Source organism: Colius striatus, chromosome 2 (assembly GCF_028858725.1).
Source record: "Colius striatus isolate bColStr4 chromosome 2, bColStr4.1.hap1, whole genome shotgun sequence".
NCBI classification, from domain to species: Eukaryota; Metazoa; Chordata; class Aves; order Coliiformes; family Coliidae; genus Colius; species Colius striatus.
This window is the reverse complement of record NC_084760.1, coordinates 65,737,316-65,763,412: the sequence shown is the minus strand read 5'-3', so window position 1 is coordinate 65,763,412 and position 26,097 is coordinate 65,737,316. Positions and strand designations below refer to the sequence as shown.

The following is a 26,097-nucleotide window of genomic DNA, read 5'->3' as shown; positions in this document are numbered from 1 at the left end:
CAGTCCCTCCAGTGCCCTCTGTGAGTACAGGGGCACAGCTGCCATCTCACCTGGGCTGCACAGTACTGCTTCAGTCCAGTACTGCTGCTCCTCCTCCCCTTCTTCTTCAGTGACTATAGCGTCCTCATAACCACCTCCAATTTGTCCAGCTCCTCCTCCCACTGCAGATTTCCTTCCCTCAATAGCAATAGCAGAGGTGCCAGATTGTCCTAGCTGAGGCCAGAGCTGGGGGAAGTTTCAAGAACTGCTCAGGGGGCTCACCACTGTAGCCTCCTTCCCTCTTACCAAGAGAAAGAGGCTCCACACAAACCAGAGAGACATGGAGGGAAGAGACAAAGAGAAGATGGAGAGAGACAGAGAGATGGGCACCTGGAGAGGCTGTTTGAGATATTGAATAGGCTATTGAGCATAGCAGAATCATGTTTCCTGGCACCTTGTCCAAACCTTCAATGATTTTACAGGGACAATATCTACAGTTTACCAGTACAACCCTGAGACTGCTCTGGTCCCTTGTGCTTTTGTGAGCACAAACTCATGCATCCTGAGGGTAAAGTCACACAGTCACATGTGCATCAGCAGAGCAGATCCATAAAAGCAGAGCTGTCATCCCACAAGCAGCCTCATGTCCTGCTGCCACAGGGACCAGGGCTTTCACTCAAAGGCTCAGTTGTGGTTCCCCTGCTCTGCTGCAAAAGGACTAGTCAGAAGATGTGTTCACCCCTCAGTGCCCTTCAGATGCATTAAAGAACTGAGCTGAGCCTAGTCAGGGTTGAAAAGAACGTGGCCAGATGTGTTTCTGGTGACCATCCCCAGAGCAGGCAACGTGTAGGTCAGATAAGCCTAGAAGAAGGTGGGCTATGGAGAAAAGGTCACCTAGAGAATCCCAGGAAGAACATGATTTCTCCACCTATGGAAAAGAGAGATGATAGCAGTATTTGAGGTAAACACTTTGTCTCCAGCTAACTTCTGTTGCTGATTCCCGCCCGCTGAGCCTAGACGGGCCTTTCAGGGAAAGTCTAAACATTAACAAAGCACACAGCAGGGCAGCTCAAACACAGCGTGGGTGGTATGCTGAAGGGCATTCACACACACAGCCCCAGCGGAGGGGGGGTCCTTCCTGACACTGGAGGTGCAGTGTTCAAGGCTGCCTTGTATCGACTCATCAAATATTTGTTTGCATATGTGACCTTCAGACTTTCCCATCATGGGAGTGATTTTGGCTGCAGGTATGCTGGCAGCCTCTTTGAATTTCAGAACTAGAGCAGGGCAGGACAGACGAGCTCTTTTACAGGTGCCATTCCTCTTGCAAGATTTAATTCCAGGTGTACCTGCTGCCAGGCCCTGGTAAAACTCACTCCTGCCCTGAGGGTAAGGCTCTCACTAGGACTCTCTTTTCTTTTTTTCAGAAAGTTTTTCCTGAGTAAAGGTGGTGCCAGGGCAACATCTGTGACCCTGGCTTGGCCATTCCTATTGCCAGCTGGCAGAAATCACTGTCACTCTGAACATCAGTGGGGATCAATGATGTATCCCTGTGGGTGATCCCCTCTTTCTCCAAGCAAGGAGAGAGCAGGCTCTTCTTACTGATGCAACATGGTGGCTAAAGTCCTCTTTGTCAGTTCCATGTAATAAAAGCACCAATCCTCTTGTGATGATACTCAGGTGACTACCTCTGTTCCCTTCAGATATCTTGTTTGTCCTTGAGGAAGAATTTGGGGTGAGTGAGACAGAGCTGTCAGACAAAAGGTCCTCTCATTGTCACCTTCTCCTGTGAGGTGTCTTCCCTTCACGCAGATTTTTGTGCTTTAGAAAATGAGCTTCAGACTTCCACACTTGAGGATATGGCCCCACTATGCATAGGTGGTGATGAGGCAGAGGACAGGCTTTTCTTAACAGTGGCTTCTCACAGGGACTGACTGATTTTCAGTGTGTGTGTGCCTGTTTCCAAGTGTAATCTGCAATTCTTATCAATTGTGGCAATATTTTCTGCTGCTTATAGATATTTGAGCAGAACCATTTCTGTGCTTTTCACTGTCTAAATGCTGTACTGTTAACAAGCCTATTTCCTGTTAATGTTTATTTTCTGTTTCTTCTCATCCTAGATGTCTCTTCTTCCTAGCTAAGGACTCTCTTCCCCAGCCTGGCTTGCTCTTGGCTTTTGGCAGGGTGCTCCAGCTCTCTTGCTGGATGACCTTGCTGATTTGGTAACCTCCTTGCTTGGAGGTTTATTTGAACTTGGTCACAGCTGTTTTGGCCACTCTGGGTTTGCCTGCTCCTTTGTAGCACTGAAAGGGAACAAGCTCAGCAGCTGGTGATGACTGCAGCTACTAGCAACGGTGGTGTTCTTGTTTCAGCTCCTGTTTCCTCTTTCCAGAAAGCCAAATTGCTGTATCTGGGCTGTCAGTGATTATGGGCAGAGGCTAGGATTTGGGCTGGCTGTGGGACTATCTGAGGGCTCTTGTTCTGTGTGCCAGTTCCTCAAGGGAGTACCAGCAACAGTGCTGCAAGTCTCTAGTGGTTAGGTTTTTTTTCAGTGTTGAACAGAATTCAGTTGGCTTTATGCTCTGCTGTTGAGGTGCTGCTTTCATATAAACATCTTTCCCAACCCTGGAGGGTGCACCTTTTCCCCAGGACTTAGAGCAGATGGGCAGAGAAATGAGCAGTGATGCACTGCAGTGTTTTCTGATATCCCGATATGAGTAAGGGTCTGTGCTGGCCTCAGGCTGGACCTGAATTAGGAGAATCCATGGCAGGACCTTTGGATGTGATTTGTTTTGGGCAATGGCTCAAATGACACGATTTGGCACGTCATTGTACAATCCACAGAAAAGTATTTCTCTGTATTTGAAAATGCAGCTTTTTTCCCTCTCCTACTCCCCTCCATAAGCTACCTGCTGCAGCTTGACATCAGTCAGTCCCTCCTGGGCAGGGGAAAAGAAGAGTGGCTCTTGCCCAGAGGGAAGCTACTGCCAACAACTGAAGACAGACCCCTGGCTAGTGCAAGCATCTTCCCAAAAGATTTACAAGAATAGTTTTGATTCAAACTTTTCATGCCTTTTGGGAGTTGCATGGTAGGTGTCACCTTATCCCCATCTTTCCAGATGGCTTCATTCATCTGGACAACCACTTCTTCCATGAGCTGCTTTGCTTTTATCTCTGGAGAAGGTGAGATGCCGGTTCCTGTGGGTTACAGACTGTGCCCCATTTAGGAGTCACTAATGACTATTTTAATCTGATAGTGTGAACTTAATGTCCTCCAGACAACATTGGGACAACTGACCTCTGGCTGTCCCTCTGTCGCTCCTCCACATTTCACAGGAGTGTCTCTGAAAGACGGGAGGAGGAAGGCAGGCAGAGACACAACTGTCTCCAAAAATTACTTCATGTCATTGATGCACAGGCACCACAAGGAAGTTGAATGGCACCAGCTTCTAGAGGCACACCAACGGCTGCTAAAACAACATCAGTTCTTCATCTTGTTCTTCTGGATCACAGTGGTCCACTGCAGTGGACAGTGTGGTGGCACGAATCAAGCCGATCAAGTAACATCTTCCCTAGTTCTTGGTCACTCACCATTGGGAAGCCTAGGGTTGGTTCCAAGGCCCAAGGGTGAATTCACACTCAAATGCCTGTAGAGACTCAAGTTTCAGCATGAGACTGGAGTGAGAATGCCCATTAGGGAGACTGCCTGGATGAGGAGAGCTGAGTCCCATTACCCCATGGGATGCTGCTTCACCCCAGACTTGTGGTGAAGCAACACAGCCTTCCCCCTCTGCTTCCCTTCCCTCAGCAGTTGGCTCACCTGGAAGCCTCAGCATTTCAAAAGAGGCATCCTTGAGGCCATGGTTCCCCAGATGTGCTGGACCTGTACCTGCAACTACCAAACTTGCTCAAATATTTCTTCTAGATGTGGCTGTGCTGCCAAAGGAACATCGTGTGTCCCACAGGGACATGGTGAACTCAATTTTGGCCAGTTAGCATTTCACATGACTTTCTGGGGCAGTCTTCAGCACACTTTTGGTGTGACCTGGCAAGCAACCTGACTCCAGTGGGCTCTGCCTTCGAAGGTGTGATGTCCTGGAACAAAGCTGAAATGCCTGGTCCCAGGATGCCCCACAGCCCAGCTGTGGGGTAGGCATCATGGTTTTTACACAGCTGGCACTGACAGCAGATCTATCCTTCTGCAGCTTTGGGTGGTAGGGATGTACCTTCCTGGGGAATCTGGACATGTCAGGCTAGGCCCAGGAAACTCTCCATGCCACTGGGTTTGCTTCATTTGCTTCATTTCTCTGTTCATCCTTTCATGTCTGTTTTCATGTTCAGCTTGGTCTGCTACATGTGTTTGTTAGTGTCTGGCAGAACAAGTTATTGGTGCTGATTCTGGTCACAATGTGCTAATTCAAATGATAACACACCATGGGTTTTTTATTCAAGTGGTTAAAAATCCCTAAGAAAGCTAGTGTCTTCTAATGTGCCCCTTTGCAGACAAGGCTGTGTGGAAGCCTCTCTGGTGGGGGGGCTACACTCACTTTTTTATGATCTCTGTGGCACTTGGCCTTTGTTTGTTTTAGTCTCCCAGCAGTGTCTTGCTTGCTGGATGTTTAACCTATGTTTTTTAAAGATAGCCATGTCAGTATGCTGATCACTCAGAGCTGCTGGAAGGTGGCATTTAGAATCATAGAGTGATTTAGGTTGGAAAAGACCTTTAAGATTATCAAATCCAACCATAAGGATGTGAGGAGCAAGGCCACTCACTATCTCTGTGATCCACCATCAGCTCTTGCTTCATCTTCCTGTTCTCCATCAAACAGTGTTTTTTTCTGTCTCGTGCCCCCCAAACCACTGGACAGTGCTGTCTGTGTAATGCAGATGGACTGCGGAGGTAGCAGTGGGACCTCTCTACAATCTCCTGAGGTCTTGCACCTTCATGACTGTGCTGCCATTCCCTTCAGGCCTCCCGACTGGATGCTTGTGGTATATGCTGAGTGATGTGGCCAGGCTGTGGAAGGAGCATGAACATGTCCCCCAGTGTGGAGGAGTCCATGCTGAGCCTGAGCTTTGTGCTGTTGTCTCCTGCCACATCTGCAGGTCAGTGCTGCTCTCTTTCAGCTCCAAAGCTATTTTTGTTCAGGACATACTATGTTGGGGTTTCACTTCTGGGACTAGAATCACAGTTTCTGGTGTTGTGTCAGCTTGTGAGCTGAAAGTCAAAATTAAAATGAGCTCAGTGGCGTTTAGGGAGACTTTTTAGATGTGTACTCCTAGCTGCAAAGAAGGATGATCCTACACAGATTGAAGAAGGAGGGTGTATGTCCATAGTCATGTTGCTGCCAGGGTTGGGTCAAGTGTTTGCACCCTATAGAAAGCTGTGAAATTCAAAATACTTCCATGCCAGCCAAAAGTCTCTTTCCATGTGTTGGAAAGACAAATAAAACAGAGCACTGGGGAGAAGGTAGAATTGACTTTTTATTGCCAGCTCTTCTTGACTAGTTGATGAGGAGGAGAGAATGTTTCCCTCAGACCTTTACTTTACTTCCACTCTCTTTTTTTTCTTTCCAACAGGAAATTGTGAGTGCATGAGTTAAACAGAGCACCAGGGAATGGAAATCTCTGGAGTAGCATGTGGCTGGCAGGGTGTGAAGCTGGCAACCAGGGTAGGACATGAGCACACTCACCACACACTTAGTATTGCTTGACTGCTTCACCAGATTCCTTCCCCTCCCCTCAATCCAGCTGCCATCACTGCAAGTGGGTTGGAAGTTATGCCACTGCAGCACCGTGAGCCAGGGAAAGTCCTGCCTCCACAAGAAATCCCTGGTCCTTCTCTTTCTCCAGTACTGACTTTTTTTAAAAGCTGGATCTATTCCTTGATCAAGCTGTGCCCTCCAGTCAGAGACAAGAGGAACCATGGCAGGTGGCCAGGAGTGGGGAAAGGGTATGCTGCTCATGGCTGTGGGAAGCCAGGCAGTGCCTGGAAGGTTTCCTACCAAAAGCACTGCCAAACTCATGGAGGGAGAGACAATAGGTCTCCTCTAGCTGCACCTTCTCCTGCAGCTCAAGGCCATCCTGGTTGCAGCCATGCTGCTCTTTCCATCACAGCTACGGCAGCAGGAGCTGGTCCAAGCCATCTGTGTGGGAAGGAGGTGGTGTCTTTCACCCCTTGCAAGAGCCTCTGAAGTCTCTTGGGAAAATTAACGCCAAAATTACTGACTGATGCTCCACAGGCAGCTGCCATGGCTGCTGTTGTGTACACTGAATGTCCTTGGGAGCCAGAAAAGCCTGCAGCATCACGGTGATGTTAATATGCCCCAATGACATGCTGCCTTGTGTTGAATCCAAGAGCATGCTGGCTAATGAACATCAGTATGGAGACATTCCAGCCTGGCCAAGAGATTCCCAGAGATGGAGAGACTGCAAGATCTATGCTGGAAAAAAACAGAAGTGTGCCTTCCTGTGATGATTCGGTCTCCAGCACGCTTCTCCCTTGCAGCTTCTGCCCAGGATGTTAATGGTGACAGATATCTTGTGTTATTTAGTCCACTCTCTCCTGACATTGCTGGAAGGAGCAGGGGTGCAAACAAATCCTGTGCTCTCTGTGCAAGATTGGCAGCTTCAGCCATGATAAGTCAGATGCTGGAGAAAACAAACCTTCCTGTCTGGGGCTGGAGAGGATGCAGCCTCTGCTGCTTTTGTATTAACAGCAGTTTCCAGCTGCTGTGGGATGGGTCCTCAGTTTGGGTCAGCTTCCCAAGGAGTGAAATTTGAAGGATGCCTGTGTTTGTCCATAAATCTGGACAGCACCAGGCACAATGGGACCACTTCCTCGTCATAGGTCTGGCTGCAGAGCAACTAATCCAATATTATTGATGAAAATCAGAACAGACACAATGTAATTGAAACCACTAGGCCTCTGGGAAAGGATCACTCCTAGGTGTTGAGCTGCTCAAGGACGAGGGAAAAAACATTATTTTGTATATAGAGGAAACCTTCTGACACTTCAAAATTCTATGGGAAAGAGGAAAGAACGACAAGAAAGTAGAGCAGACCGGGTCTTCCTCCAGTGATCTAGTGGATGAACAATCAGCTCACCAGCTTACAGAGCACCAGACATCTAGCTGCAGGTGTTCTGGCCCAAGGCCTTTCAACAGCTACTGGTGTGGCTCCTTGAAACACTGCAAGGAGCTGGAAACCTTTGTCTTCAAGCAGGAATATGCCCCAAAAGTAAGCCTTGGAAACTGAACGGTGTTTTTCCTTCGCTCTCCCATTAGACTGGCCATCCAGACCTCCTTGGCAGAGAAGGCATGCAGAGGCTTCGTGGGAAAACTTTACTCTGCCTAGTTCTGTCTGCATCAATGTAGTTGGTACTTAATCTGCCTCTGCCAAACATCAGAAGAAGTTGCTTTGCTTTGATCAGGGTATTAGGATAGCTCTGTGCCTTGACCAGCATGTCAGATCTTCTGGAGTCAAGGGCTGAATCTGCTTTGTAGCAGGCTGTGTCATCTGGCCTTAACTTTTTTCTTTGCCCACAGGCCACTGGCCTAGTAGGTGGTGAAGCTGCATGGACAGTACCATGTGTCCTTGCAGCTGAGCTGCCTCCCAGCTGCCTCCAGCAAACAGTCCACCAAACCCCTCCAGGCTCATGTCCCTTGCAACAAGGACTCATCTCAAATGGTTGTGCCTGTCTGATGTCTGGTTCGAAGGAACTCTGCCTTGCAATGAACCGTAGAGTCATTGAGGTTGGAAGGGACCTCTAGAGATCATCCAGTCCCATTCCCCTGCCGAAGCAGGATCCACGTCCATCAGGTCACACAGGAACGTGTCCAGGTGGGCCTGGAAACCTCCAGAGAAGGAGCCTCCACACCCTCCCTGGGCAGCCTGTGCCAGGGCTCCCTCACCTCAACACCAAAGAAGTTTTTCCTTGTATTTAAGTGGAACTTTTTTGTGTTCCAGCTTATGTCCATTACTCCTTGTCCTGTCACTGGACACTACAGAAAAAAGGCTCACCCCTGTTGCTGCTACTGGCAACATCACCAGGCCGCCCGCACGGATCACTCAGCCCACCCCCGCTGAGGGGACAAGATCACTGCATACTCAGTATGGACGATGTTTTATTCTCACTCATTGTTTACACCATGTATTTTTATCTGCTAACATAAGCACCTCCTTTCACTCCACCCCATGTACGCCTCTTCTGTACCCTCCACCTATCACGTTACAACCCGAGATCTTCTGGATGCCTACAACACACCTCATCATCCTGACATCCACCCTTCAGATACCTGTAAGTTTTAATGAGATCCCCCCTCAGTCTTCTCCAGGCTCAGAAGTCCCAGGTCCTGCAGCCTTTCCTCATAAGGAAGATGTTCCAGTTCCTTGACCATCTTGGTGGCCCTGCACTGGACTCTCTCTAGAAGTTCCCTGTCTCTCTTGAGCTGGGCAGCCCAGAACTGGATGCAATGGCTTCTCTGATACCTAATGATGGTTTAACTCATGCTCCAGCCTTTCCAGCGGGGAGGGAGGGCTTTGTAGGAACTCTTCTCCATGTCTCTCCTGTCCTCAGAAAACTCATGGGAACTTCATGCCTTTAGAAGCTCTCACCCTTTATTAAATCTGTTTGAAAGGACTCTGTGGGTTAAAATGTTAAAAGATGGGCAAACGATGAGCAGATGCAACTCTTGCTTTAATGGCTTTAAACCATGTTAAAAAAAAAACCCAAGAGGGCTTGTTTTCAGGAAAAGTATTCCAAAGTCTCAAGTTTATTTCCTTTCCAGGGTCATGAAAGCCACTCTTTGATAAATATTGTAATTAAAAAACCCAACAGTCTTATTTTTTTCTCCAGTTCATATTAACTTTCTAAATTCAGTGGGGGAAGGGAGTGCTCAGAAATTAAGTAAGATTTTGCAGAGGAAAAAAAAAGAGTGTATATCTCGTTCTTAGGAAGACATTTTCTTCTTTGACAATGGTCTTTCTTTTGGAAAAGTGTTGCTTAGCTTTGGCCTCACAGCCCAGGGACACTAAAACTTGTCCACGTGAGTGAAAAAGCGAGTATCCTGTCTGGAGTGGAATAACATTCATATTAACACGGCAATTGTCCCTGTAAATCCACGGCAGTGGCACCAAGAAATTCCACCCTACACCTCCCCAACCCACCTGTGATTTTTTTCCCCCTGAAGCTCTAATGCAGCTGCTGACTCGAAGCACATTTCTTTTGCTAGATGTCACCTTGGTTGGGGTTTTTCCACCCCCCCACCTCTCTGGATTTCTAGGATGCTTGAACTCATTTCTGCCTGTGGTATTGCTGATGTGGATGGGCTGGGCTGCATTTTTAGGATCTGATTCAAAGCCCACTGAAGTCAGGAGCAATTTGCTGTTGATGTCAGTGGTCTCTGGAGTAGGCACTGTGTAACTGCTGTTTATTTTTTTCTTTAACCAGACAACTGCAGTTAAAGGGAATGAAGAAAAAAGCCCACATTTTATTTTAAAAGTGCTCAGGCCAGGCCCACTGGCTGCTGAGCAGCTGAAACAAGGATCCTGCTTAAACCATGGTATTGCACCAGCCCCCTCCCCAAAGCAGAGAGATATCAAATTGCTCACCCCTTGGGAAAATTGAAGCTGTCTTCTTTAAAAGAGAGATTTTACTTTTTCTGTTTGGATTCTGTGTTCCTGGGAGGAGGTGGGGTTGTGAGTTGTTCCTACTTTTTCAAATAATGTCAGTATTCCAGGAGGCAGTTGCTCCAGTGGAGGTATTTTTGCACTGTGCACATAGGCTGGTGCATGCCATCAGAGACCAAGTTCAGGGCAGAAAGTTGTGGCCAGTGTATGTTGGATCAGTAAAACCTTCCCAAGAACATTTTCTACTGACAGACCCAAACTCCTGCATTGCAGGGGGATTAAAGGAGGTGGTTAAGCTGTCAGCTGGACCTCATTTGCCACGTGGCAGTGGAAAATCTGACAGTGAGGTTCCCCCTAAAGATGAGCAGGTATTATTTGTAGGAGCTAATATCTGCCTGCTAGCAACAGGCAAGGTTGGACGAGAGGTCTAGGATTTTGGGATGACTGACACTGGGGTGACTCCCCAGGCAGAGAGGGACAGATCCAGCACGGCAAAAGGTGCAGCTCTGCAGATGTAGATGGGGCACTGGGCTTTCACCTCAGCTCAGGGTCTGATTCCATGGTGTTATCTTGGAGGGTGGATAACATGAAGTGATTCACCATCAGCTGTTGCCATTCAATGTGTTGCCATTCAGGGCTGATATGTTTAAAGACTGGCAGATTGGTTGAATATTTTTGGGAGAGAGGAGATGTTGAGACTTTTCCTTTGCCTGCTGGATTGTGGATGTGTGGATAGCGGCCAGCTTGCACATAGTGCTCTTCGCAGTGAACACGAGGCAAAGCTGGTTGTCAGAGCATGGAGCCACAGCTTGGTTGGGTCTACAAAGAGCTGACTTTTGCCACCTCTCACATGTGCCGCCGGGCCCGTATTTGCTTGGGAACTGGGTGTCTGCAGGAGGCTGGGGGTTTTTAGTCTCTGATGGGTGCAGAGTGATGAGAGCTCATTTTCTTCAGCCTGGCAAATGGCTGTCTGCCCCTGTCTGTGTCCTCTCCATGCCATGGGGCACTGGTCCTGGCTGGATGACCCGTGGATTCTCTACCTGGGCTTGAGAGCTGTGAGGTTACACACAAATTCACTGCTTTTGGGGTTGCTCAGTTTCTGTTTGATGTCTTTCAAAATCTTTGAATATCCTTTTAACTACTGGAGGCTCAAGGACAAATGCCAAATCCTCAGTCCTGTGATAAAGCCACAGACATCAGAGAGGTGCCAAGAAAGCAGGACCCAGGAGCAGTTAGTGAGGAAAAAAATGTATGTGCAGTTAACCCTCAGTACAAAGTGCCAGCTTGGGGGCCAAGATGCAAGAGAGGAGCTGCCAGAGAAGGTGTGTGAGATTTGGGTGGCTGTTGGAAGAATTACAGTCATTGGGGCTGGATCACTTACTTGACTTTCTTTGGGCTGAATCCAAAGCCTGCTAAAAGCTAACATGATTTTCTTCTTCACTGAATTCCATGGGCTTTGGATCAGGATCTTTGTGCTGAACAGGTTATCTCAGTTTCCTGGAACTCATTCACTGTTTGAATTTGCTAAGTATATTTACTGCCAGGCCGCTTTTTCCTTTGACTCCCTCCATTGAATTGCATAAAGTTCCCAGCAGCTGTTGGTTACAGGAGTAGCATTGCCCCCTCAAAATGGGCCCCATGTAACTCTTGAACCATCACAGGATCCGCTATGAGCTTGCCTCTTGCAAACCAGTCCATGCAGTTAAAGAAGATTCAAGAGTGTCAGGCAGCATTTTAATTGATTATATTTCTCTTTTTGAGCCTCAGACACTCTTTTGCAAAGGCAGGTGGTCCCCAGAAAGATACATTTGCTCTGCATTTGTTAGCTGTTTATTGGCTTAGTCCCTGTCAGACACAGTACCAGTCAGACCCTCCCAGGCACTGTCTGCACTTGATCTCTGCCTGCACCTATAAAACGTTCTCTCTGTGAGAACAAATGCCTCTTCCCACATAAGAGGGAGCATTTCTCCAGGGAAGACAGGAAGACCTGAGCACAAAAGTCCTTGTTTGTGAGCAGCAGCGTGACTAGGGCAAGAACGTTTAATTAGTTGGATTAATGAATGCGGCTTCATCAATCCACTGAATTAATAAATGAGGATGGATAAATTGAATGATCTGATTGGCTTGGCTAGGAGTTATTTGAATCACCACAGGGTGATGCAGATAAATTCTAGGGTGACTGTGTATTTTTTCTAGGTGACTGGAAAGAAAGTGTAGTCTTGTTGTCACAAATCTTTCCTTTGGGCTGGGAGATGGGAGGATTCATGTTGGACCATCCTGTGTTGCCTGTGGGTCCTCCTCCTTGGAGCCCCAGCAGATGATAGAGATCCATCAGTACAGACTGTCCACCCCATGGCATCTCCCAGGAGGTGAGTGGTTGTGTCATCTCCAATCTCTCACCCAGGAGAGCAGGTGCTGATGGTTGAGCAAGGCTTTTGATGATCCTGTCTGAATCGCTACCAAAGTGCATTTAATCCCAAAGCTGTTCTTTGGAGCAAAGTGACCTCAGTAGTATCTACAGACTTGCAAGCAAGCATGTAACTGGCTTTTCCCCTTGAACTAGGCCAGGTTGACAAGTACCTAGTCTTGCTTTTTTAGGCATTTTAGATATTTTTTAGGTATTAAGGGAAATCTGACTCTTTAGGGAAAATGCATCTCATCCAGGAGTCAAGAGTTTGTACTTAAGGAAATGGTCTGGTGGCTGACAGGGCTGGGATAAAGGTTGGACTTGATGACCTTAAAGGTCTCCTGCAGCTGAAACGATTCTGTGATTCTAAGACAGTCCTTTACTTGTGAGAACCTCCCTGCAGCTTTTAAACCAGGTCCCTCTCCTCCTTGAGCATTTCTAGGCCCCTCCAAGTAGACTTGCTCTCCCACTTGAGGAACAGCCTTTGTGCATGTGACATCTCCCGGAGAAGGTGTTCATGTGCCAGCGTGGCGATTCACATTTCAAAGGCTGCTGAGGTGGTCTACAATCAGGAGCAGAAGGTAGCTTTACATTGTCCCTCTCAAGGTAAATATTTCCCTTGAGTACACAGAGTCAAAGTACAGCTTGCAATGTATATATAAAGTCAGGGACAAACCACAGCTTTCCAGCTGGGTCAATGCTCTTCTGCTGTGCTGGGACCTCTCACATTTCTAGCATGGGCAGCTGCTGTTGGGAAGCTCTGCTTGAAGTCTGCCCTTCCAGCACCACAGGGACACATGACATTACAGTACGTATGATCATTTCTAACCAGGACAACTGCGAAAAAGTCCAGAATGTGACCCTCCCCCCTACACACACACTGTCTGTTAAGTTTTAATCACCTGCTGCTGAGTCAGAAAGACCCAAAAGATATTCCTTGAAGGGATTCAGCATGGGGTTGGGTTTTCTTTGACATAATCTTGACATTTATATCACATCTTAACACTTGGATTTTACAACATGTTGTTCTTTAGAAGAGATTCCCACGAGTTAATTTTGCTGTAGGAAGATATTAATTACTTTCCAAGCATCGCTGCCCGGGCAGTGGGAACAGGCAGTGGGAGGAGGGGATCGATCTGGGAGGGATCTTCACACTTGGCAGGTTGTGGCGCTGGAGCGTGAGCGCGTGGCTTCCCGGGAGGTATGAGCACACCCAAGGCCATTGCCCACGGGACGGCTCTGCGGTGTCAGAGCACTTCCAGCTCACCAGTGTCGTGATGACCTTATTCCTTGGCTTTATTTTTATTCAGTCTCCCTTTGCTCTGGCTTTATTTTTAAGGCCCGTGGCAAACACTCAATAACGCTGCCCTTTGCCATGGCAATTGCTGGCCCAAAGTCCTCTCTTCATGCAAAGTGCAGGCGATGGCTTTTCAAGTGCTTGTGGCTGTGCCAGGAGAGCAGACTTGAAGCGCAAGCGGCTGTGGGTATGCCTCCACCTCCAGAGCTGTTTTCATTTCAGCACACCTGAAGGACAAGGCTGTAACACCGAGGCTTCAGGCCAGGTTGAAGCCATTAGTGTGTGAAGCGGTGCATGACTATCTGGGGAGGTTAAAGTGTGGGCGGGAGTGACAGGCAAACAGCTGGGGGTGATTGACAGGGATATCCAAGGGAAGAGGTGTTTTGTAAGCATCCCTTAAAGCTCCCCTTGGAGACACAGGGCAAAACCTAACAGGACATTTTAGGATTTTGAGGTGCCTTCTCCCTGCCAGAGTTCACTGCCACTACCACAGGGCTGGCACAAGCTGCCACCCTGGTGTGTTCATTCAATACCAATCTGTTGTTCCAGGCTGGAGGGATAAGCGAAATACCTCTGGCAAACCTGAAATTGGACTTCAAATCTCTCTCACAACTCCTGGTTCCACCCTTTCACACCCAAAAAACTTGCCCCAAGCCCCAAACCCCTGATGTTTTGACACCCCAACATCAGCCATCATACTTGGCTGCTGCAGTGAGGTCCAGGGCTTCTGTGGTCCAGTGCTGCTGACTCACGTGTTGGTTCAAACCCCTCGCCGAGCTGAAATGTCAGCCTGGCACATGGGTGGAATTGTATTTTATGTACTCAGAGAGGTCCTTTTTATTTTTTCTAGTTTTCCTAATATAAAAATTCCTACTCTGCTAAGGATCCCGAGTACAGGATCCTGCATACAAAGCGTTGTGTGCAGGCAGCAAGCACAGCATGTTCTTGGATGGCAGTGTGCAGCTACACAGCTCTGCCCTAAGAAGAGTAATTCAGAGTGAGGATTTACCTTGGCATTATTCAGTGCTACCTCATACACAAATTTAACCTCTCCCCAAGCCTGAGGTTTCCTGCAATATATTTTGGAAGGAAAGCTGCTTTAAAAAAAAAAAACAACTTTCTTTTTTTCCTTTCCATTTTTCTTAATTTTCTTATTTTTCTCCTTCTCTTTTACTTCTACTACTTCTTGTTCTTCTTCCCTCTTCTAGCCAGGACCTGGTTCACCTGTGTCGTTACAGTCAGTACATTCAGAACAGTCCTTTTGCACCAGTTCAGCTTCTCTGGGTAAATAACCATCGTGACGTGTGTCTGGTTTAGAGGCCTGCTGATGCATTTCAGTGCTGATGTGGCAGCTCCCAGGACCTCTAAAGCAAGGTTTTTCCAGCAGAGACAGAGAGGTGCTGCTGGCCTTTTGCAAAGCCCTCTTTGAAAGAGTGAGTATGCATTGGGTGCCGGTGCCCAGCAAGAGAAATTCATCATAAGGTGTGTGTGGAGTGGAGGGCAATGAAGAGACGTGGAAATAAGGATTTTTAACAAAGTGAAGGTGTAGGGATTGTTTGCTTTTTGCTGGTGCACAGAGGAATGGACAGTGGTGTGGAAGCTGTGCAAGCTCAGGTGGTGTTAGGCTCAGTGACTGAAGGTTTCCTTCCCCCACCTCAAGCAGTGGGAGAAGGGGTAGCTGAGTCCCACAGAAGACCTCTCCCAGTCTCAGCCAGCAGTTAACCTCAGGTATGACCCACCTCATCTACCCACAGCATGTCTTCACAGTTGCCTGTCCTGTCCAAGCTGCCCTGCACCAAGAGGGCTCTAGACATGGCCCTTTTCTGCACCGTGGGAGCCCTCATGTCCTGTGCCTGAGGGAGAGGGTCCTGGGACACCTGTCTCCCCTGGTCTTTCCTCCATACAGGCACTCACTGACTCCCCATCTCCCCACCACTGCTGACTCGTAGCTGAGTTACACGTTCCACAGGTGTCTCTTTGGTCAGCTGAAGGAACATTCAAACAGGACAAAATCAACGGGAAAAAAGAAAACGGAGGTAATATTTTCCCAGAGAAAGCCCCTTGTCATTTGGGGTGATGGGAGAAGGCAGTTCCCTACTCAAACCAGGATTTTTTCCTCCAGAAAAATATGCCACTTACAGGGTGTGGGTTTTTTTTAATATGAGCATGGATTGGGATTTTTGGGGAGGAGCCACTGTGCATCCACAGATGTGAATGGTGGGATGATGCTGTGCTCGTTGGCAAGTTAGCGCATTCAGCTAATGACCTGGATTCAGGACTTGAATTCAGGGCATGGGAGATGCCTCCTCCACCCAGGAGAGACCTAGGAGAAGCTGCATCATCCCTCTGCTTGTGTTTCTCCTCCTGAAAAGGGGAGTTGATGGTACTGCCTTTCTACCTAAAGTGCTTCGTGGTGGCTAATTGTGACATACTGGAAATTTCTGTTAGCAGCAGTAGCAGATCCATAAAGATCTGACACAAAGACATGGGGTGAGGTGTTTTCACTGCAGGCTTGTGCTGAAGTCCCATCGAGCAGCCCAGGGGGATGACTTTAGAAAGGCTCTGTTTGCTTTTCCAGCTTCTCATCACTGAGCAGGACCCAAGCTGGGAGAGGGTCGCGTGTGATAGTTGCTCTGTGCTGGGGAGATGTGGCAGTTATAATACATAAAACTAAATTACCTACCCAGAGGTGAGCATCTGAGTGGAAGGCTTCTTCTCTGTCTGCAGCTCTGATTGCACTGTGGAGCAGATCTCCCTTCAGCTCTTTGCACTTGCTTCCTGGCTCTTGTGCCAAGATTTTGCAGTCCCTCTGGTGTATCCAAATGTCCAACCATGAACACAGTTCACACTTGCCCGCCATTGGTTCCCAGCAAAACCAGCCCAGAGAGAAAAGGAGCAGCTGTGGCAGGGTGATGGCTGCTGTGCTTTGGGGTCTCTCTTCCCTTTGGCCTTCAGAGATGTAGAGTCATAGAATCATTTTTGTTGGAAAATACCTTTAAGAGCATGGAGTCCAACCCCTCCCCTCACACTGCCAAGCCCACCACTAACATGTCCCTCAGCACCTCAGCTACATGGCTTTGCAATATCTCCAGGGATGGGGACTCCATCACCTCCCTGGGCAGCCTGGTACAGTGTCTGACAGCCCTCTTGGTGAAAAAGTTCTTCATAATCACCAATTTAAACTTCCCCTGGTGCAACCTGAGGTCATTTCCTCTTGTCCTGTCGCTTGTTATTTGGAAGAAGAGATTGACCCCCCACCTCACTACAGGTCTTGTCAGATAGAGAGTGTTCATGTCTCCCCTCAGCTTCCTCTTCTCCAGGCTAAACACTCCCAGCTCCCTCAGCTGCTCCTCATCAGACTTGTGCTCCAGACCCTTCCTCAGCTCTGTTGTCCATCTCTGAACACACTCCAGTACCTCGGTGTCATTCTTGTAGTGAGGGGCCCAGAACTGAACACGGTGCTTGAGGTGAGGCCTCGCCAGCACCAAGTACAGGGGCATAATCACTGCCCTGGTCCTGCTGGTCACACTATTTCTGATGCCAGCCAGGATGCCATTGGCCTTCTTGGCCACCTGGGCACACTGCTAGTATAAGAGTCTGGTGGCCCTCTGGCTTTGCTGTGCAGCTCTTGCTGAGTGGGAAGTCAGGCTACCCCTGCTACTCTTCCCATGGGATGTTCATACTCTTCTGACTGCTCATTGTGGCTCTGACCCACACAAAGCACTCAAGGACTCTCTGGGTACCTCTCCTGTTTGCATTAGTACCTTTGAACCTTATGGCCCATCGCTGGATTGGTTGGAGATCAGCTTCTGATGGAAGGTGTGGATCACATTAGCCTAGTTTTGTCTGTACTGCAGTGCGTCTAACCCTGCAGGGTCCATGCCTGCAATTTCTTGGTGTCACCAGCCAGACAGTCACCCTTTTGACTCTGTCCTCAACTTGCATGCAATACTAGTGTGGACTCACTCTCTCTCACATGCACAGCTGAATAGGTAGACTGTCTCTTCCTACCCTGATGCTTAAACACTGTCCCAGGGGCTGCTGAGGGAGGTGGTGGAGTCCCCATCCCTCGAGATATTTAAGTTACATGAGGTTCTTAGGGACAAGATTTGGTGATGGGAATATGAGAGAGCTTCAACCAGAGAGGCCTGTCCCTAGAAGTACCCCAGAAGTACTGTTTCTTAAGATTCTGTGATTCTTTTAAGACAGAGGTACTTTGTGGCCTTTTATTTAATCATACAAGTGCATTTGTGTCCTTTTGTGCTCTGTAACACTAACACCCCCAAGTTACCTTAAATTCTCCATCAGGGCCCATGCCCTGGGGTTTCTCAAAGCTGGGAGCTGTGTTTGTTCCCTGGGCATGTTAGGAGGTCCATCCTGGGACGTTTTCAGCTGGATTACAATTTCCAGGTGTTGAGTCAGGCAAAGAGCACAAACCCTGCTAAGATTAGACATGGAAAGTGATAAGAGTTCCTTTGATATAGCCAGAGATTGCCCCATCACAATCTGTTGGTGATTGAGCGAGAGAAGCTGCATCACTGATCCCCGATCACTGCAACCCATCTCACCAGATTTTCTAAGACATGAAGAAGTTTCTTGTTGAGCCCCAGCTCCTGGAGTCATGTGAGTTTGAGTCTAGCCAGCCTTTCAAGAGAGGCATGAAGTTATCTGGACCTGAAGCTGGTTTTGGGCATGGGGACTACCCTGCATCTAGTGTGGATGAAAAGAGTCTGGAGGAATGAGGTCCCTATGGTTTTTTTTGTCTTTGGCCAGATGGGAATGCCCTTTCTTCCAAGCTGTATGTAGCCCCAATCTTGTAGACTGGGCAAGTGGGAGGCCACTTTGTATTAAGTAATTTCCTTCCCTTCTCCTCTGGAAGGTGCTTTGATTAGCATAACCATTGTGTTCCCAAATTAGCTTGTGATCCTGGCTTTGCCCTTAGGCTGGCTTTTCCTGTTACAAGCCTGCTCTGGCACTGAGCTTACTGTTAGGATGATCTGAGTCTACTAGCTGATCCAGCTAAGCTCAGTCTACCAGGTGCGCTTCCTGAGGTGATCTCAGGCTGATGATGAGACTACAGGGAGCTAGTCCTGCAGCTCTCTGGTGCCTGGAATAGCTCTGTGGAAACTTTCAAATAGCCCAGGGTTTTCATTTGAGGCTCGTGGGATCAAGCCCAGCAGCAGCCAGGACCATTTTGGGTTGGAAAAAAAAGGGAGGCCAGGGCATACTGTGCTCCAGAAGCAGGTACAGCTGTGGAATGGTGCATTTTCTAATCCACACTTCAGCTGTGCCACTGCAGAAACATGTGCAAGGAGGGAGAGGAACGATCCAGAAGCTCCTGCCATCATCTTCCCGTGGTCATGCAGTTTCTATTGCTGGAGCAGAGACTCTGCTTATTAAACCCAGACCAGTAGGTGCTTGGCAAGGCACATGGGCTAGGCAAGACCATCAGGGAGCCCAAATGTACCGATTCCTGCTTTTACAAAAAAGAGAAGGCTGCTTCCAGAGCCTTCAAAGGAATGAGGTGTGGATGTGGGGCTGCTTGGAGGATCAGCTTGGCTGGTAGAGGGCACAACATCACGTCCACAGTGCAGGCAGCAGATGAATCTAGAGCAAAAAGCTCCTCTGCTCTTACTTCTGCTTGTTTTTTGGTGTATTTCTGTAGCAGTGTCTCACAGTGGGAGCCCCACCTCCCCAAGGGCTCAGGATTGAAATGCAGCACCAAGTCAGGGCTGAGCTGCCTGCTCTCCCGTAACAAGACACAGGCTGTGCCTGTCTGCTTGTTGAGCCACAGCCTGGACAGGAATCACAAGGGGGTGGGACGAGGCACTTGGTTGCAGTCCTGGCTGGCTCCCCAGGTAGGATTTCGTGGTCATCCCTGCATGATTCAGCCGGGACCTTTAGAAGGAGCAGGGCTGTGAGGGACCTCAGGGAGTCCTGCAGACCTTGTGGCAGGGTTTGTTTGACAACTGTTTTGCAAGAGCTAAAAATACTCCAGCAATGGTTATGAATTTAGGATAACTAATACATTGAGTGGAAAGATTTGGAGCCATTCCAGGGCTAAACAACAGCTTCTTCACCAATGGCCAAAGACTTGTGGATGCAAAAATAACTAGGAACTGAAAACATTTGAGGTGGAGCAAGGGATTTTCAAATAGAACGCAAGAAAAACTTTCTAGCGGTGAGGACGACCGTGGATAATCGCCAGCATTTTGGTTGTTTTAACAAGAGGGTATGCAGACCTCTGGATCTGGGCTAGATGCTGCCTCTGGGCATGAGTTGGGATAACTGGTAGTTAGGGAAAACTCTTTTGATACAGGGTGAAAGCAAATTATGCTGCTAATATAGGGCCCATGTTCTGAGCTCATCCTCATCGTGCTGGGCAGAAACGGACACAAAGGTTCACATCCCAGCTCCATCTGCCCCAGGGTTTCACCCCATGCTGTATATTCCCCCACATATGTCTGCCTCGCTCTGCCCTTGTTGTTGTTCCATGCTGAAGCAGACACTTCATTATTTCTTCGGCCCAAGAGCGAGCCCACCTCCCCATGCCCTTGGTGCTTGGCTGAGGCAGTCTGCCAGTCCCTGAAAATGCCCCAGCAAATAATGAAGCACCAGTGCTTTGCTAAGTGAGCTCAAGAGAGCTCCTCTCCCACGTGCAGCAGGCATGAGATAACTCCCTGGCCCTGCAGGATGCCCAGGGCATGCTCCACCATGGCTGCAGCTGAGGAAATGAGACCTGCAGGGCTTGGGCAAATGGGACCTGCAGGGCTTGGGGAAATGGGACCTGCAGGGCTTGGGGCATCAGTGCTCTTCAGACTCTGCATTCTTGCTTCTGACCATTTTGATTTGGAGAAGGCACTTGATGGGTTTAATGAGCAGATGACTTGCCCTGCTGAGGCCTTATCTGAAGTACTATACCCAGTTCTGGGCTCTCCAGCTCAAGAGAGACAGGGAACTTCTAGAGAGAACCTAGTGGAGGTCTACCAAGATAACCAGGGGACTGGAGCATCTTTCTCATGAGGAAAGGCTGCAGGAAGCAGGGCTATTCAGCCTGGACAAGATTGCGGGGGGGGACCTCAACAACACTTACAAGTACCTAAAGGGTGGATGTCAGAAGATTGGGGTGACACTTTTTTCTGTAGTGTCCAGTGACAGGACAAGGAGTAATGGACATAAGCTGGAACATAAAAAGCTCCACTTAAACACAAGGAGAAAGTTCTTTGGTGTTGAGGTGAGGGAGCCCTGGCACAGGCTGCCCAGGGAGGGTGTGGAGGCTCCTTCTCTGGAGATTTTCAAACCCATCTGGACATGTTCCTGTGTGACCTGATGGAGGGGAACCTGCTCTAGCAAGGGGTTACACTGGATGATCTTTAGAGGTCCCTTCCAACCTCTACCATTCTGTGATCCCATAGGGCTGATGGCAGGGCTGGATCCCAAACCTTCATGCCTTTGCCTGAAGGGCTGAATGTTGGATCACTCTCTGCCTACAGCCATTCTTTGTGTTTGTGGGTCTTGCCTGTCCAGGTCCTGCCTGTGGTGGAGAACTTGACCCTGACTGGTTTGCCTGTGGTGGTTAGAAACCCCCCAAAATGTCTCCAAGTTCTCATGAGTGCTGAGCACAGAAGTGTTTGTGCCTGTTTCATGTCCCTCTGCACAATCCGTACTGTCATAAGTATCCAAAATGTTTCTCCATTAGCATATTTTCTTCTTCCATCATATCAGCATGCATGAAACAGTCACTTATTCTCCTTGCTGTTGTGTCAAGATGTACCAGGCTGCGGGCAGGACCTGCTGCCCGTCCCCAGCCCGTCCTCAATAGCATAGCTTGTTCTCTGCACAAGGGGCGACGATGTGGCACCAGCTGATGTAAATCCCAGCAATGCTGCTGAGATCAGCTCCCACTGCCACCCCCTGAGAAGGTCTGGCACTGAAATACAAGAACATTGGTGCCCCAGCCATCTACAACAAGGAAAGAGATGGCAGGAGGCTGGATGATGGTGACAGCCTGCACTGTGATGTCAAATTATCACTCCCTCACAGACACTTCTGTAACAAAGTAATTTCTTACTCCATAATAAGAGCAAAGCTGAAGCTAGAGTGTGCAACAAACACAACATGGCCAGGGAGGTACAGGGAAAGAAGAGAGGTGGCTTAGATTTTGGCTGAAGATGTGCAGGCATGAGAGACACATTCCTACCTGAGCCCAAACCTTTTTTTGTGATTGGGTGAAAAGTATAGCCAATGCAACCTCTATATTACAAATCTCTGCTCTATCAGCTTATAGCTCTTGCTTGGTTGGGTGTCTGGGGAGTTGGTTGGTTTCGGAGGCACATTCCGGGGCCTTTGGTCCAAGGTGGTTCTCATGTTCTTATGGCACAGAGCAGCAGGGCACAGCAACCCCTGGGGACTGCCCTGACTCTTCTACAATGGTCCAGCCTATCCCTTCCAATGTGGAGTCCCTTCCAACCCTTACATTCCCAAGCTACTGGGGCATCCAAATCACTTCCAGATAGTTAACTCTCTGGTGCAAACAGGCATGTGAGTAATACACTTCACATTTCTTCTCTCCCTCGATGAGAGGTTGTGGCTGGGCCAAGATGCGTGCACAAGGTACATGCCCAGAGCAGTCACCATATTGGGTAGCACTGGGTATCCTGGCTGATGGCCCAGACCCAGAGCTGCTCAACTGCACAAACCCTGAGGAAAGGCTCCTGCTGAGATCAGGCATCTTTAGCGTTCTACCTGCTTCACAGTGCCTGCACCCAGCTCTCGGGCAGGGTATAGAGCATGACCCAACACCCCCAGTCCTTGCGGGGCCCTTCCCAGGATTCTCACTACTCCTCTCCCAGTGGCGCCTTTGGGCTTGTGCTGACAGCCTCGGCCAGCGGGCAGCCACAGCCGGCGGGGACCGACCCTGACACCTCGACCTTCCAGCATCGGCGGGCCAAAGGTCTGCGAGGCTTCCGCAGCCCGGGGCAGACCCTCTAGCCACCTCCTCCCCCCCACTTCTCGGCTCCCAGCTGGCCGCTATCCCGGCCCAGCCCTGGGCGAGGGTCCGCGGCGGTGCTGAGGAGAGACCCAGGACCCCCACCGCCTCCACGGCGGGGGTGAAGCGGGGCCTACCCGCCCCACGCCGGCGGGGCGTCCCGCCCCGTGTCGCTGAGTGGGCCCCGCGGCGCGGCGCGGAGCGGCGGGGCGGGCCGGGGCGGGGCGGGCCGCGGCGGCCGAGCCCCGGCGAGACAGCGGCGGAAAGTGCCACGACTCCACACGGCCGCGGCGGCGAGGCGGGACCGCGACCCGGCACGGGTGGGTAGGCGGCGGCGGGCACCCTCCCTCTGCTCTTCCTCTGTCCCTTCCTCTTCCACGTCGCCTCGTGGGACTCCCCCGCCGCCAGCCCCACGCTGCGAGGGAGACCCCCTTCCCTCCCCCCACCCCGCCTGCCTGTCAGCGGGAGCGGAGCGTGCTGGGGACACCCACCCGCGGCCCCGCCGCTCCCACGCGCGGAAGGGTGTCCCGCGTGGAACCGGGCGGGAGGGGATGGGATCCCGGGTTGGGGGTCCGGCCACGTTTGCGGGGGGGGGGTCGGGCGGATGAATGGCCCGCGGCGCGGCGAGGGCGGGGCGGAATGGCGGCGTGTGCGGCGGCGACAGGAGGGGAAGGGCCCCGCGCCGCCCCCGGCCCCAGCGCCCCCCCGGCCCGGCATCGCCGCCCGCCCCGCTGCGCTCACCCCGTTCCCCTGCCCGAGCGCCGGCCGCCCGGCCGGCCTGACGAAATTCATTAATCAGATTAAGCGCGGTTACAAAAGGTCACAGCTCTCAGGCGGTTCTTCCTTATTTATTTTTCCTTAAACTAAGGCCCCGCAAAAATCCCTCCCAGCACTGGGAGACATCCTCCCCCCCTCCCCGGCGGTGCCCGAAGTATTTGAAGAGAGGTGGTGACCCCATAAGCGAAGACACATTCCTCCCATCTTCCGCCCCGGGTGTTTCCAAAGTGGATGTGGGCAGTTTTGCCGGTGGGACGTCCCGCTCCTCTCCTCGCCCTGCGCCTGCACACGTGGCCGTGCGCCACGGAGCAACCTCCCCGCCTCAAATGTCAGCTTTTCTCTCCACTGAAGCCGTGGCTTCCCCTCGCCCCAGTCGCCGGGAAACGGCTGGAAGGAGCGGGGCGAGGCGGGTGCTCCCTGGGGTGTGAGCCCCAGCAGAACTTGAGGAGGGGCCGGCGGTGAAACGGCACTCGGGGCCAGGGAGGGGGGGGCAAAGTTTGTAATAGCCGTCTCAGAGATTAGTCAAGCTGCAACTGTGTTACCGTGCTATTATGCTTTTCTCGTGTAAAAATAGAGGTTTTTTCCTACCTTTTTGCTTTCCACTCTGAGGCTTAGGAAGGGAGCTGAAAGCACTACCAAGGGCCGAGCTGCTTCTGCCACCGCACTGCAAAAGCTAATGGAGCGCTAAGACACGTTCAATTAAGTCGAGCTGTAACTGTTGAGGATCGCTGTGGTGTGGTGGCTGGTCAGGAGTGGCTGTGTAGTGTAACACATACTGACGGGAGGCTGCAAATGCACACTCACACTGAAAATGTATTTAAACAGAGGCTGCCGGGGCTGTGTGCAGGGTCTGCTCACCGTGCACAGGCTGTTCTCTGTTGGTTTTTTATCTCTCTCTCTCTTTATCACAAGAAGGAGAGAGAGAAACTCCAGGAGAAGTATCTGGGGATTGGTTTTTATCTGTTGGCAGTGCTGCTGGCTTCTCCCACTGCTGGACTACCCTGCTGTCAGGATCAGGCGTCTCAGTTCCCTCTCCCTTGCCTTCTTCCTCTCTTGTGCACATCTCTGCCCTCATGCTGCCTTTTGCTGACCAGGGCAGGGAAGGAGATAAAACCTTGTTTCTTTGAAGCGGAGGCCAGGCAGTGGTCTCCTGAAGCAGCAGCCTGTCCCATAGGTGTTGCCCCCTTCTCACCCCGATGGCATAGGAGATCATCTTGCTTTTTCGAAAAAGCTGAAATCTCAGCCTGGAACCTGGTGTGTTGGGTCAGCCAGCTTGGGCTTACTTGTGTGCTTAGGGAAGAGAGCTGCAGGTGCTTCACAGGCAGGTATTGCTGCAGGCTATGCAGAATCCAGCTGTACCAACCCAGTTCTCTCTTTCTCTGCCCTCTGACATGCCATTGCCTCCACTTCTACGCCGCTTTAAGCCGAGATGCCACCTTGACACTATGGCAAAGTGTGAGCCTTGGATTGCATGAGGAGCAGTGTCCTGCTTGCAAAGAGCATCTTTTCTCATCTGCACAGCACCTGTTCAGACCAAGAAGAGATAATAGATATGTTTTCCTTTGACTCTGTAAAGAAACCAGGTTTCTGTAGTTATTACACAACTTGTCTCCTTCTTTGGTCCTGCTCACCTGTCGCTTGAACCGGCTGATTTAAACTAGGGTTGGTGGAAGGCTGAGTTGCAAAGATACTGAATTTCCGTGGGTTTCATGGAAGTGTTTGCAAGGGATAGGAAAGACCGAACAGTGGGAAGGCTCTAGCCGGCTTTTTGACTTGTCTGTCTCTGGCAGGCGTGACCACAGGGCATTGAGGGTGGCCCAAGTGCCATCATGCAGCATGTTTGTGGGTTGGTTCATCCTGGAAATGGTTTGTTCGGTTCTGGGAAACAGGCGAGGCTGAGGGCTTTACTGCTTTTGCTTCCTTCAAGTGAGTTGGACTTTTGCTCGGGGCAAACAGAAGTGACTGCACGTGCAGGGTGATGAGGAAGACTGAGTCTCCTTAGTTGTTACCTGGGATGTTGGGAAGTTTGATGGGTAACATGAAAAAGCCACAGGAACATGAGAGTCAGAGCACAGCGTTTCATCTGTCTCCTTTTCAAGAGCAGGCCAGGTGAAATACAAGTTGTCTATCTCGTTGCTGTTCTGATGATGGCAAAAAGCTTTAGCTGAACAAGCTCCTTTGGTCAAGTAGTTTGCATATGGAGATATTTGATGATTTGTGTTGGCTGGCCGAGGAGCAGAGGATGATCCTGCTCAAAAGCCTCAGGCAGGTAAATGTGCTCAGTGTCAGACACGGATTTGTACTCTCTGATTCATCCTCTGCATGCTCGATGCCTCCGTAGCACAGGTTTGGGTTCACCATCACCTGTGGGTTCTGCTTTTGGAGGTGGCAGTAGCAGCTGGTGGGCTTGGAGTGCATCTGCCAGTGTTCGGTGATGCCTTTGCCCTAAGCTGGAGTGGCAAATTTTAATCTAAATCAGAAGCCGTGGTGCAGTGAGATCAGGAAGTGTTTAGTTTTGAGGTTATGGTGGGCCCCCATAGCTGGTGATGTCCCAGCACCCCTTAGACATGCAACCCTCTCCCAAACAAGCCTGGCCATCAAACTGAAAAACCCTGTTGCAGGGATGAAGTCCCATGGAGGACCAGAGGTACAGAGGAGGTGATGGTGAAGTCTTCAAGCCTTTTCAAAGCCTGGCCTTCGAGCCCAACCTGTATGTGCCAAACTATCCACCAGCAGATGAACAGTGATACCTTTGGTGCCTGGTTTTTCCATCTCCTGGTTAACGTTTTGTGCAGGTGGGAAGTGTGGAGGGCTTTCCCGTTGAAGGAAAGCTCCCACCATTGTGCAGGCAAGGGGGACTGTGTCTTGCTGTACAAATCCAGGAGCAAACTTTCAGCCTGTTGAAGGGTGAAGGTGACACGAGGTCGGGAAATGCCAAAGCAAGAGCTTTGCCCCTGATGTGAGTGCTGTGTTGCTTCTTGTCTTTATGCATCGGGAAGATCCCAGAGGAAGACTTTT

At 50.1% G+C, this 26,097-nt stretch overlaps 1 protein-coding gene across 3 annotated transcripts in view; it reads left to right on the top strand.

The window, feature by feature from the left end:
- RRBP1 (ribosome binding protein 1) overlaps window positions 1-26,097 on the top strand; it is a 76,851-nt gene that overhangs the window by 26,228 nt on the left and 24,526 nt on the right. Inside the window, exon 1 of one of the 3 annotated variants that reach the window (XM_061990879.1) lies at window positions 5,069-5,085. The exons of 1 other annotated variant lie outside the window; for it this stretch is intronic. The gene's annotated coding sequence lies outside the window, so the exon portion shown is untranslated. Of the gene's footprint in view, window positions 1-5,068; window positions 5,086-22,526; window positions 22,623-26,097 lie in introns of those variants that run through there. One more of the 3 variants, XM_061990878.1, reaches the window with a different exon arrangement.